Here is an 11171-nt window from a genome sequence, read left to right on the forward strand (position 1 = left end):
GGTTGGCATGGAGGCGCGCAGCCCAGGAGTGTGGCAGAGATACCCAGACTGGCCTTCCTTCACCAGCTCTTAGGGGACCATGAATTAGGTGCTCCTCATGACTAGACTTAGATCACAATGCATCCCTGTCCACTTCTCCTAACAAAGGCTTTGTTCAGGGCATATGGAAAAGGAAAGAGCATTCTTTTTCACTCATGTTTTGGAAAACAAACATTTTGTAAAGAATATTTCTCCTTTGAAGTCATTGCAGCCCCAGAAATTTTGGCACCACAGACTTGGAATTGTGGTCCTCTCTCACATAAATCTGGCACATAATGAATGTCTCCATATGGCTCCACCAGGAATGGCCTATCCATCAGCAAGGGACCATCTCTAGTTGTCCTGATCTATATCTGGCCACTGAACTCAGGTGGCTCTGAAGGAGAAAGTGAGGCTGGTACCTTGCACAGTTCTCCCTCACTTAAATACGATTCACTTACAAGTCATGGCATCATCTTTCCAATGTCATGGTCCTCTACAAGAAGGAAGGACAAACAACATCTATAATCACAGTCCATCAGCAAACTCTGTAGCCTCTTCTGCTATGCCCCCTGTCCTGGCCAAACTGAAGTTAAATTGACCTTCTTGCCTCCAAAGACTACTTACTCCCTTGTGGCTGAATTTGACCTGGGCTCTAGTGGAAGAGATGATGTCCTGTAGGGAAGTGGTGGGGCAGGTGGGATCCCAGGCTGTTGGATATTGAACCCAACTGCAAGCTGACCTCCAGTCCACACAGAGGGATCTTGACATGACTGGGGTCTTCACTGATAGCGGTAAGGATAACCGCATTTCCTGTATGCATGTACATTGTGTCAGGTGCCAGATTCACAGTGCTATTCACTCACAACAACACAGTGGACTTATGCCAGTTTTACATTGCAACATCTTCTCTTATGCCTACTCAGGGTGAGCACAGGAAAGCCCTCTGAGAAGAATCTCTACACTGACAGTGATGCTACTTGCCAGCCCAATGAGGCCAGGTTTGGTATTAACCCAGAAAACATCATCTTCTATAGGCAGAGTACAGGAACAGTGCCCACACCAGACCTAGCCTAGCACTGTACTTGTATTCCCCACTCACCTCAGGCATTCAGGGAACCTTCCCTCACATCAAGGAAACCTGTTGCTTTGATACCTCCCCAATACTGACAAGGTCTCCAAGATCACATCACAGTGGCTGCTGGTCCCTACCACCAAGAATGAGGTGACTGGCTTCTCCCAGGGACTGGCACAGTATAAGCACTGCTGGAAAGCTAGGGAGCCACATTAGTGGAGGGTGCCAGACACCATAACATCAAGATTTATAGCCAATACTTGGAGCACCTTAAAAATTCATTTCCCAGAATCTGACAAACTAACATAACCTAGGATCTCAGTAAGCCCTGCATCCCCTTGCCCAGGGAGGGATGTGATCCAAGAAGCAGGCAGACCCAGGGAACCCTGCCCAAGTTTGGAACCACAGCAAAGGAAGGAAAACTCAAAGGTCTTTCCCTGTGAGGCTCTCTCCCCACTGGAGGAATGCAAGGTGAGAAATACTCCCCACCCCTGCTCTTCCTTTCCAGGTCTGGGTTCCACAACCTCGTTTGGCATCCACTCCCTTTCCAGGAGAAAAGAAGGTCAGAATGACCTCCATTTTCTTCCCCACAAAGTCTGAATCTATTACCATAAACTGTTCCTAACACTGGGACTGCCTCCTCCACTTGGGAGGGATTAAGCAATTCAGATCCCTTCCTCTCCTCTTCCCTCCCCTCTTTTGTTGTTTAGTCATTTTTCGGTCATGTCTGACTCTTCATGACCCCATTTAGGATTTTCTTGGCAGAGATAGTGGAGGGGTTTGCCACTTCTCCAGTTCATTCTACAGATGAGGAAAATCAAGCAAACAGGGTTAAATGATCTGCCCAGGGTCACATAGCTAGGAAGCATCTGAGGCCAGATTTGAACTCAGGAAAAGAAGTCTTTCTAACTCCAACCCCAGCACTCTATCTACTTCACCACCTAGCTGCCCACGCACATGTACCCTTCCCTCCATCAGGACAACAGCAACAATGCACCTGCCAAATGTGGTAGGAGAGCACCTTGCTGGACTTCATCGTCCCCCACAGCCCTTCCAAAAATTTCCAAATCCCTGGGAAGGCAATGACTGCATGAGAATTACTTGCCCTTCCTATCCCCATAGCCCTCTCTGCCAAGCAAAAGGGGTATTCTTAACACATTCCAGTCCCAAGCCGATTCCCTCCCAGAAGGGCCCTTCACGATCTCAAACACCCAGCTTCCCCTTCCCCACACTCCCAACATGTATAGATTATACAGATAGCTAGAACAATATCTGCATTCATTTTTGAAGCAAAAACAAGAAAGAAGTTAAAGATTTAATTTTTTAAGTAATGGAAAAAATGTTAATAATTCAGATTAAACTTGTGTCATGAATGCAGGAAGTAGTTTTTGAGAACCAGTTATTAAATATTTACCATCACGCCCCTGGCAAGATGCCAAGTAAATGTGCCCTATCTCCGGCATTCAGAAATGTGAAAAGAGAAAAACAGAAAATGAGAACATCATGGCAGGCCAAGGAACAACTGAAAGATTCTATCAAACTCAACCTACAGCATTTGGTTGATCCACACATTCTTTTCCTGGTCCCTTTCATCACTAGTATCAGCTGTTTTCCAGAGAATTGGCCAAGGCTAGGGGAGAAATTAAAGTTATGCTTTCTGCAGTTGGGCTGAAACATCAAGAAAATTGAACTTGATGGTTCTCATACTATGGGTTATTGGCATAGACTTTAATAAACCCAAAGCTCCCCAGTTATGGAAAAGAGCCTCCCTTCAGATGAGGCAAACTCACATAAGGAAGTAATCTACCCATCCTTAGAACTACTTAGTACCTCTTTTATTTCATGCTTACACTCTACCTTGTATTGTGAGATTTGTATATGTGTCTTACCTTCCCTACTTACAGATGTAAGTCCATTGAGGGCAGGAGCCACAGCTTTTTCTTCTTTGTATTATCTATAACTCCTAATACAAGGTCCTTCACTCAACCAATGTAGTTGAATGAATGAATGAAACAGACTCATTTCATATTGTAGCTGTGACATAGAGCCAAGGGACTTGCATTTTACAGTTCCATCAAGAAAGATGACTCTATAAAAAATAAGCTTGCCATGAAAGAAGAGATATAAAAAGATATACAAGTGTGGCACATTATACATATTTTCAGACTCTTTGATGAATAGATTAGTTATGCTTATTTTTCCTCTTCCTATTTTTTATTTCAAAAAAATATAATTTGTTATTTGGTATAGCTCCCTGGAAGGTGAGAGGAAGGGATATTGAAGAAAAATATTATGATCTTTAAAAATACATGTAGGAAAGGAGAGAGGGAAAGAAAGGAAGGGAGGAAGGAAGGAAGGGAGGAAGGAAGGAAGGAAGGAAGGAAGGAAGGAAGGAAGGAAGGAAGGAAGGAAGGAAGGAAGGAAGGAAGGGAGGGAGGGAGGAAGGAAGGAAGGAAGGAAGGAAGGAAGGAAGGAAGGAAGGAAGGAAGGAAGGAAGGAAGGAAGGAAGGAAGGAAGGAAGGAAGGGAGGGAAGGAGGGAGGGAGGAAGGGAGGGAGGAAGCATCCAGATGGGGGACTACTATGGTATAGGAATCAAAACAACATTTTTAGACCCAGTTAAACAAAGCTTTTCTGAGTGATCTAAGACAAAGGATAAAGTTTCAGTGAGTCATTTAATTAAATAAGGATTTATTGGGTGCCTATAACTCAATAATGTATAATGCACTGTGAATAGTACACATTCTTATGGTAGTTTAAAATTTACAAAGCATTTTCTTCACAACAATCCTATAAGGTAGATGGTGCAAGCATTAGTATCCCCATTATACTGATGAGGAAACCAAGACTCAGAAAACTAAGAGATCTTACCCACAGCAGAATAGCTAGAAAATGTTGGCAGTAGGGACCAAGATGAATTAAACACAGTCCCTATCCTCACTGAGGTCACAGTCTGTTACAGATAATGGCAATTTGAACTGTAAAAAATGCTTAGGAGAGATCCAAGCTGAGTCACATGTGAGACTTAAAGAAGAGTGATCACTTATAGCAAGCAGGGCTGCTGAGGAAAGGATTTATTGAAAAGTCAGCACCTGAGCTGGAGAATAAAATAGAGGAAGTACTTCAACAGGCAGAGAGAGGTGGCAGAGGAGAAGAGGTGCTCCAGCTGTGGGAGCAAGGAGGGGAAAAGTAGGATGAGATGGAGGAAGGCTAGTAGTCCAGTCTGGTGGGAATGTAGATCCTGTAAAGAAGTCCACCAGCCTCAGCCTCCCCACTGGCAGGGACTATAAGGTAGGTACCAACGGACTCGGCTAGAGCATTCTTTTGTAATTGCTCCATCATTTCCCTTTGATAAAAACCAGATCTGTGTATATCAGGTTTGTATGACATGCATCTGTATTCATGACAAAAGTACCACGACGGGACCAGAAATAATTAATTCACTCATGTTTCTTTTCTCTTGCCAGATGATACATTAGGCCAAATGTCTGCCTCTTTTCCTCTAGCAGGGTTACCAATCTCTTGTAAGCTCTTTAGTCATTTCTGACTGTCTGCTGTTGGGATTTTTGTAGCAAAGATATTGGAGTGCCATTTCATTTTACAGATGAACTGAGGCAAACAGGGTTAAGTGACTTGCCCAGGGTCACACAACTAGTAAGTGTTTGAGGTCAGATTTAAACTCGTGTCTTCCTGGCTCCAGGCCTGGCACTCTAGGCACTGCACCACCTTGCTGCTCTTGTAAACATAGTTTTTAGGCTTGTTTTTAGCAGCCCATTCCTCAGAAACAAAGGCCACAGAGCAAAAAACTTGAGTTTCCCTACTCGTTCAGTCCTATGAGCTGAGGTGTCCAGAGTTGTAAGGCTATTTGGGAATGTACCAGTCCAAGCTGAGGGTGTTCCTTTTCTGATTTCCAAAAACAAGCACTCTGGCAGAAGAGAACTGTATTCAAATCCAAATGTTTCTTCATTTCTCAGCTGGTGTTATGGATCCCACGATTCATACTCACGCTCCTCCATCCAAAGCATAATGTCACAGCGCCCTGAGGGGACTCAAACTCAATTTCATCTAAAATGCCATGTTCTTTTGTTCTCAAAATGTCATCCCTAGACAAAAACTCCATTTGTTTTTTTTCTAGTGGATGCCTAGGGTGGGACTGTATTATTGGAAAAATGATGGGGGTTGGGGGAATAGTTCAAATAAAAAGTCCAGATGGAATGTTTAATGTGGCGGGAGGAATTTGACCTTTAACCAAACAGCCAGTTGGAGCAAATGCTAAAAAGTCATGTAATGACCTGCGTTGAGGGCCCTGCCACTCTTCTGACCTCTGAGCACTTATTGTCTTTATCATGCATTTCCACAAGAAGATGCTTCTTGTATTGTTCTCTCTGTGCATTTTTCTCTCTAGCAAGACTGACTATAAGTAGGTTTCTTAAGGATGGAGACTGACTCTCAGGCTTCATCTGTATTCCCAAGGATAAAAGCATGAATTCTATACTAATGGCAGATCAATAACAGATATGGAACACAGAAAAGTGAAAGAAGAGGAGGTTATGCCTCCTTTCCTCTAACTGTAACTTCCCAGCTGAGTGAATGATGAAGATTATCTGTCTATGAAGTGAAGATTGGAGAATATTGAAAAGCTGGTGGATGGACAGACAACAGCTCAGCCAATCAGAGGTAGTCCAATAAATGACTGAACCATGATTCCCTGAAGGGCATTTGAAATGGTTTTCCTTGATATATTTGAAGACGCTTGCAGATATGCCCTGTTTGCTTTCCCCTTGGTCAATTTTTGGTTTAGTAAGTCCTTTTATGAAGTCAGTTCTTGGCTATCCAATCCCAAAGGGCAATAGAAGGTAAGGACAGCTATTCATTCTTCTTGTCTTTATCTCAACAGTGCTGAATCCTGTGCCTTTCATGTAGTAGATACATGGATGAACTCAATATACTTGTAGAGTGAATGAATCATATTTTTAAAGTCAGGAACACACATCAGCAAAAGAAAGAACCAAAGATGGAATACATTTAAATTATTAAAATACTACCAAATATTAGGTGGCTTTGAGCTATTAGATTAATGCATAATTTGGTGATAGACTTTAGAAGTGATAGCTTCACAAGAGAATTGGAGTCAGCACTGTGCAACGGAAAAGCTCTTGGTGTGGAGCCCTGAGCACTAGGGTTCAAGATCCAGCTCTGCTACTTACTATCTTAGGCAAGCCATTTAACCTCACTAGCCTCAGTTCCCTCTTCTGTAAAATGAAGGGATTAGATTAGATCAATGGTATCAAACTAAAATAGAAAGAGCTCTCTCTGAAATAGGTTTACCTCACTGTGCGTGTGTCATTTACCATCTCAAGGAGGGGAGAGGAGAAGAAAAGAGGGAGGGAATTTAGAACTCAAAAATTTTTTTAATGTTAAAAATTGTTTACATGCAATTGGGAAAAATAAAATATTATTTTTAAAAGGATTCCCTCTGACCTTCATAATAACTTAGAAAACCACAAATTGACATTATATATGTTATATTATATTTTTATTTATTTTGTTAAGTATTTTCCAACTACATTTTAATCTGGTTCCTGCCAAACTTCAGCATTTTTCTTGCAAAAGTTTGACACCTCTAGACTAGATGACTCCTGAAAGTCCTTCTAGCTCTAAATTTATGACCCTTCAGAACATCTTTCTTGAGAATTTTCAGTGTTTCTTTGGCTGACTTTTTCTACAAAATATCACTCTCTATAGTATCAAGATTGCCAGATATATGTAAGCTGTATCTCCTCCCCTTTCCAATTTCATAATTTCAGTCAGATTTATAAGACTACAAGCCAACATAAAATTACCAGCCTTCCTTAGGAGTGTTTTAGAAATCCAAACATTATTTGCAGACATCATCTTCTTAGATTCACTACTATTTTCCAAATCTTCCTTTTGCTACTGAATCCCTAGTAGTAAAAATATTACTTGTGCCCCTAAAGTCTTTTTTCCCCTAGGACTTCATAATGCTTAGCAATGCTTTCTGGGTTTCTTCTAATGGTATCAGTTGTCCCCATATGAATCACTAGGAATCTATAGTGGTCATTAGGCTTGATAAGACTTGGGAGACTCCATCCCAGTCCAGATAGGTATCCCATGAAGACAGTAGACTGACTTACTTTTCATGTCAGGCTAACAAAAAGAATCTTCTTAACACTCAGCTAGGAGTTAACAATCAATCACTGCTACTTGTCTCTTCTTTCCATGATGATTACCAAGTAACCCCTCACATCGTGGTACCTGTTGATGAGATACACATCATTCACCATCCCCAAAGTGCCTGACCCCACATCCACCTTGATACTCTTCTAGATGCTGGTACCACAAAGGTGGTTAACTCCTGAGTCATACTCGGCTCAAGTTTGACCTCAAGCTAGAGTCTACAGCGTGAGCTGTATGTGATTTGCAGTGTCACGTCTGATTGTAGGACCCTAATGCTGCAGACCTGGGAGTACAAGAAGTTTATTTTCTAGACTCCCAAACATGCAGCTACACTCCACTGGAAAAATTTCTTCTGTAGGTTGCCTTAGGTTTTGTTTTCCCTTTTCCTCTATCTTAGTCTCACAATCTCTCTTAGTCTTTTTCTCTCTGACTTACAGCTCATAAAAGCTAAGAGTCTGGAAGAGAAGAAGGTTGATGATTTTATGCAACTCTGCCTCACTTAAATCCAGTTCATACACAAGTCAAGACCTGTGATGACTGGTCTTCTTCAAAATGAACGATGAACAATCTTTTTTCTTAGAGGCATCTATGTGGCCCAATGAATAGATCACTGGTCCTATATTCAAGAACAACTGAGTTCACACCCGACCTCAGTCACAATTTGTGTCCCCCTGGGCAAGTCATTGCCTCAGTTTCCTCACCTTTAAATTGGGGATAAAAATAGTACCAGCTCTTAAGGTTGTTGTGAGGATTAAATGAGATAATATTTGTATAGTGCCTGGCACATAGAACATACTTAATAAATACTTATTTCCTTTCTACATAGTTATTTACATGTAATAGCCTCCTTTAGAACGATGTAAGTTCCTTGGGGATAGGGATAGTCTTTTTTACTTTTCTTTGTATCCATTGTACTTACCTGGCACATAACAAGTGACTTAATAAATGGACTTGATTTGATGACATCCCAAATACCCCTAATTTAAAAGATATGAGCCAGTAATAACCTTTGTCTGTAAGTGAGCAAAGAGTAAACATTTTCCTTTCCTTTTCCATGGAAACAATTTCCACGCACTGCAAAGAGGAATGAGTCATTTAGAAAGGAAAAGCCATGTCCCTAAAAAGGAGTAAGCTACCAGTGAAGTTCCACTCACATAAAGAGACAGGATGAAAAAGTTAGCTAGGATTACTCAGACAGTTCTTTGGGCTCAGATGATGACTGACAGCTCAGTTTGCCTTACTTACCAGAACCACTTGGTAGTTTAAAGTAGAATATAAGATTCTAAAGGGCAGGACTGAGGTCATTTTGATTTTATCTTTATATCTCCAAGTCAGAAGAGTGCCTGACACATAGAAAGCATTTAAAAATCATTTGTTGAATGGAATGAAATCAAACTGAATGAAGTTAAATCAAGTAGAAATAAATGGAGATGGACAAGTGACCAGACAGCTAATCAGGTACTTCAGCTGATCCAGTGAAGAGCCAAAGTGAGGAGAGAAAGAGGACTACCAAACAAAGAAATAATTCAACTCAGCAAACATTCATTAATCACATATTATATACAAAATGCTGCCTATCTCTAAGTGAGGTACAAAGTCAGATCAACTTCTGTCCTTGCTTTCATTTTTCTTACAGCTTAGTAAACAGATAAAATCACATATACAACGGCACCTACATAAATTACTGATCCTAAACTACAAAGTGGTCCTAAAGACTGGAAAGAAAAATGGAGGCCAGTGAGCAGGGAGGACCACCATATGGAGATTTCTGTTCTTATTTAGCAGTGAGATACTTCAGGAAACAAACAATCAAGGGGAAAAAAAATCCCATAGAAATTATGTTGGACGTGAGGGCTGAGAGGGAACCTAGGGACTATGGAACTCAATCCAGGCAAACTAAAGCACATTCCAGGGAAGAGATAAGCTTCACAAGAAGGAAACCAGCACAATTGCTTAGAAGAGTTTCAGCAATGACCCTCACAGACCAGGCTTCTGGGAACTATAAAATATCTCCAATCCATTGATCATTGGGAGCATGATCTTGATTTTCCTCTTCTATTATACCACTTGCACTGAGGTCACCTTCTTAACATTCACTGGGAAAGGAAGGAGAATTCAATCTGTCCACAATCCACATGACCCTTCAAAGTGAGTTTGTGCTGGAACAACATGCCGCTGCCCAAACAATTGTAGTAAGATGCACAGTTAAGTAGCAATTTTAGCAAGCAACTCAAAATGCTATTCACTTTGTAATCCATAACTGTGAATACAATACAAGGAATAATTAAGCATCTCTCTCCCTTCTTCACAGGGATGAGGGACTCTGTGTGTGGATCATTATGTATAGGATCAGATCAGGTTGAATTGTTGGCTAGGTTTGGGTTGCCATGGTCAAGGAATTTATCAGTACTTGTCCAAACTACTGATGAAGGACTTCTCTGTACTTTGCAAGGCTGCATCTCAGAAAGTTGACTGTGCTATGGGGACAGCACTCAAAATCTTCCTAGCATAGTAGGACCTGCCAAAGCTTTTACTCTGCTTGCAGATGGTTCATTGGATAAAGCACTTAGCCTGAATCTAACCTCATACAATTACTAGCAATATGACCTTGGTTAAGTCATTTAACTTCTTCAGTAGAGGCAGTTAGGTAGTGCAGTGGATTGAGCACCAGTGCAGGAGTCAGGAGGACCTGAGTTCAAATCTTACCTCAGACTCTTGACACTCACTAGCTGTGTGACCTTGGGCAAGTCATTTAACCCCAACTGCCTCATCCTGGGTAATCTCCAGTCATCCTGATGAATATCTGGTCACTGGATTCAGATGGCTCTGGAAGACAAGTGAGGCTGGTGACCTGCACAACCCTCCCTCACTCAAAACAAAGTCAAGGGCAAGTCATGTCATTATTTCTGTGATGGCATGGTCTTCTTTGGCAATGAAGGATGAACACACACACACTTCTTCAGTATTCTCAACTGTAAAATGGGAATAATAATATCACCTACCTCTCAGGGTCATTGTGAGAATTAAACGAGATGACATTTATGAATGATGTCATATATGAATAATATTTATGAATGAGATGATATTTATGAATAGCATGGTGCCTAACACATAGGAGGCACTTAATAATTGCACATTTCCTTCCTTCCTACCCCACTGAGCACCTCTACATTGTGGAGAAGTGAACACTTGCTAATATGAGGGATGACTTTAAGGTTTATTCAATATGATGAGGAGTTGATGCTGTCTACTAGAGAATTATTTAATTTGCAATTAGCAAAGGAAACAGAGTGCTTTCTGATATTTCCATTTGAGAGCCCTCTGGCCCACACAGTGTGACTTCAGAGTACCGAGAAGGTCCTAACCCAAAAATATCAGTCCATTAATGCTTAAAATAATTCTGTTGCTTACCAGACAGACAACAAACATTTATTAAGTGCTCACAATGTGCCAGGCACCAGGGTTACAAAGACATGCCTAAAGAAAGATAGTTCCAGCCTCAAGAAGCTTACATTCTAATGAGAGAAAACAACACGTAAAAGGGAACTGAAAAATGAGAAGGAGTGGTAATGAAGCCCAGAGAAGCAGAAGCAGAACTAGGAGAAGAATGAAGAACTGTCCAAAAAAGAAATGAATAAAAATTGAAAAAAGAAAGGAACAACCCAAGATCCTCAAAAGAGGATTTGAATAGCCGCGTACTTTCAACATGATACAGAACACCATGGATTAAATGATCCTAAACACACTCAGAGTAAAAATTAACAGATTACCTTTAACAACAACCTAAGGAATTTAGCTAGACCTAGCACAACACACATCAACATAGCAAATAAATACTTAAAAGCAAGATCTAGTATCCCTACAGAAAAATATGAGGTTGGT

General features: G+C 41.1%; 1 pseudogene; it reads left to right on the top strand.

Moving 5' to 3' along the window:
• Window positions 1–546: 546 nt before the first annotated feature.
• LOC140498618 (alpha/beta hydrolase domain-containing protein 17A pseudogene) lies at window positions 547–1397 on the top strand (annotated as a pseudogene).
• Window positions 1398–11171: the final 9774 nt, after the last annotated feature.

This window comes from Notamacropus eugenii, chromosome 4, assembly GCF_028372415.1.
Source record: "Notamacropus eugenii isolate mMacEug1 chromosome 4, mMacEug1.pri_v2, whole genome shotgun sequence".
Taxonomy (NCBI): domain Eukaryota; kingdom Metazoa; phylum Chordata; class Mammalia; order Diprotodontia; family Macropodidae; genus Notamacropus; species Notamacropus eugenii.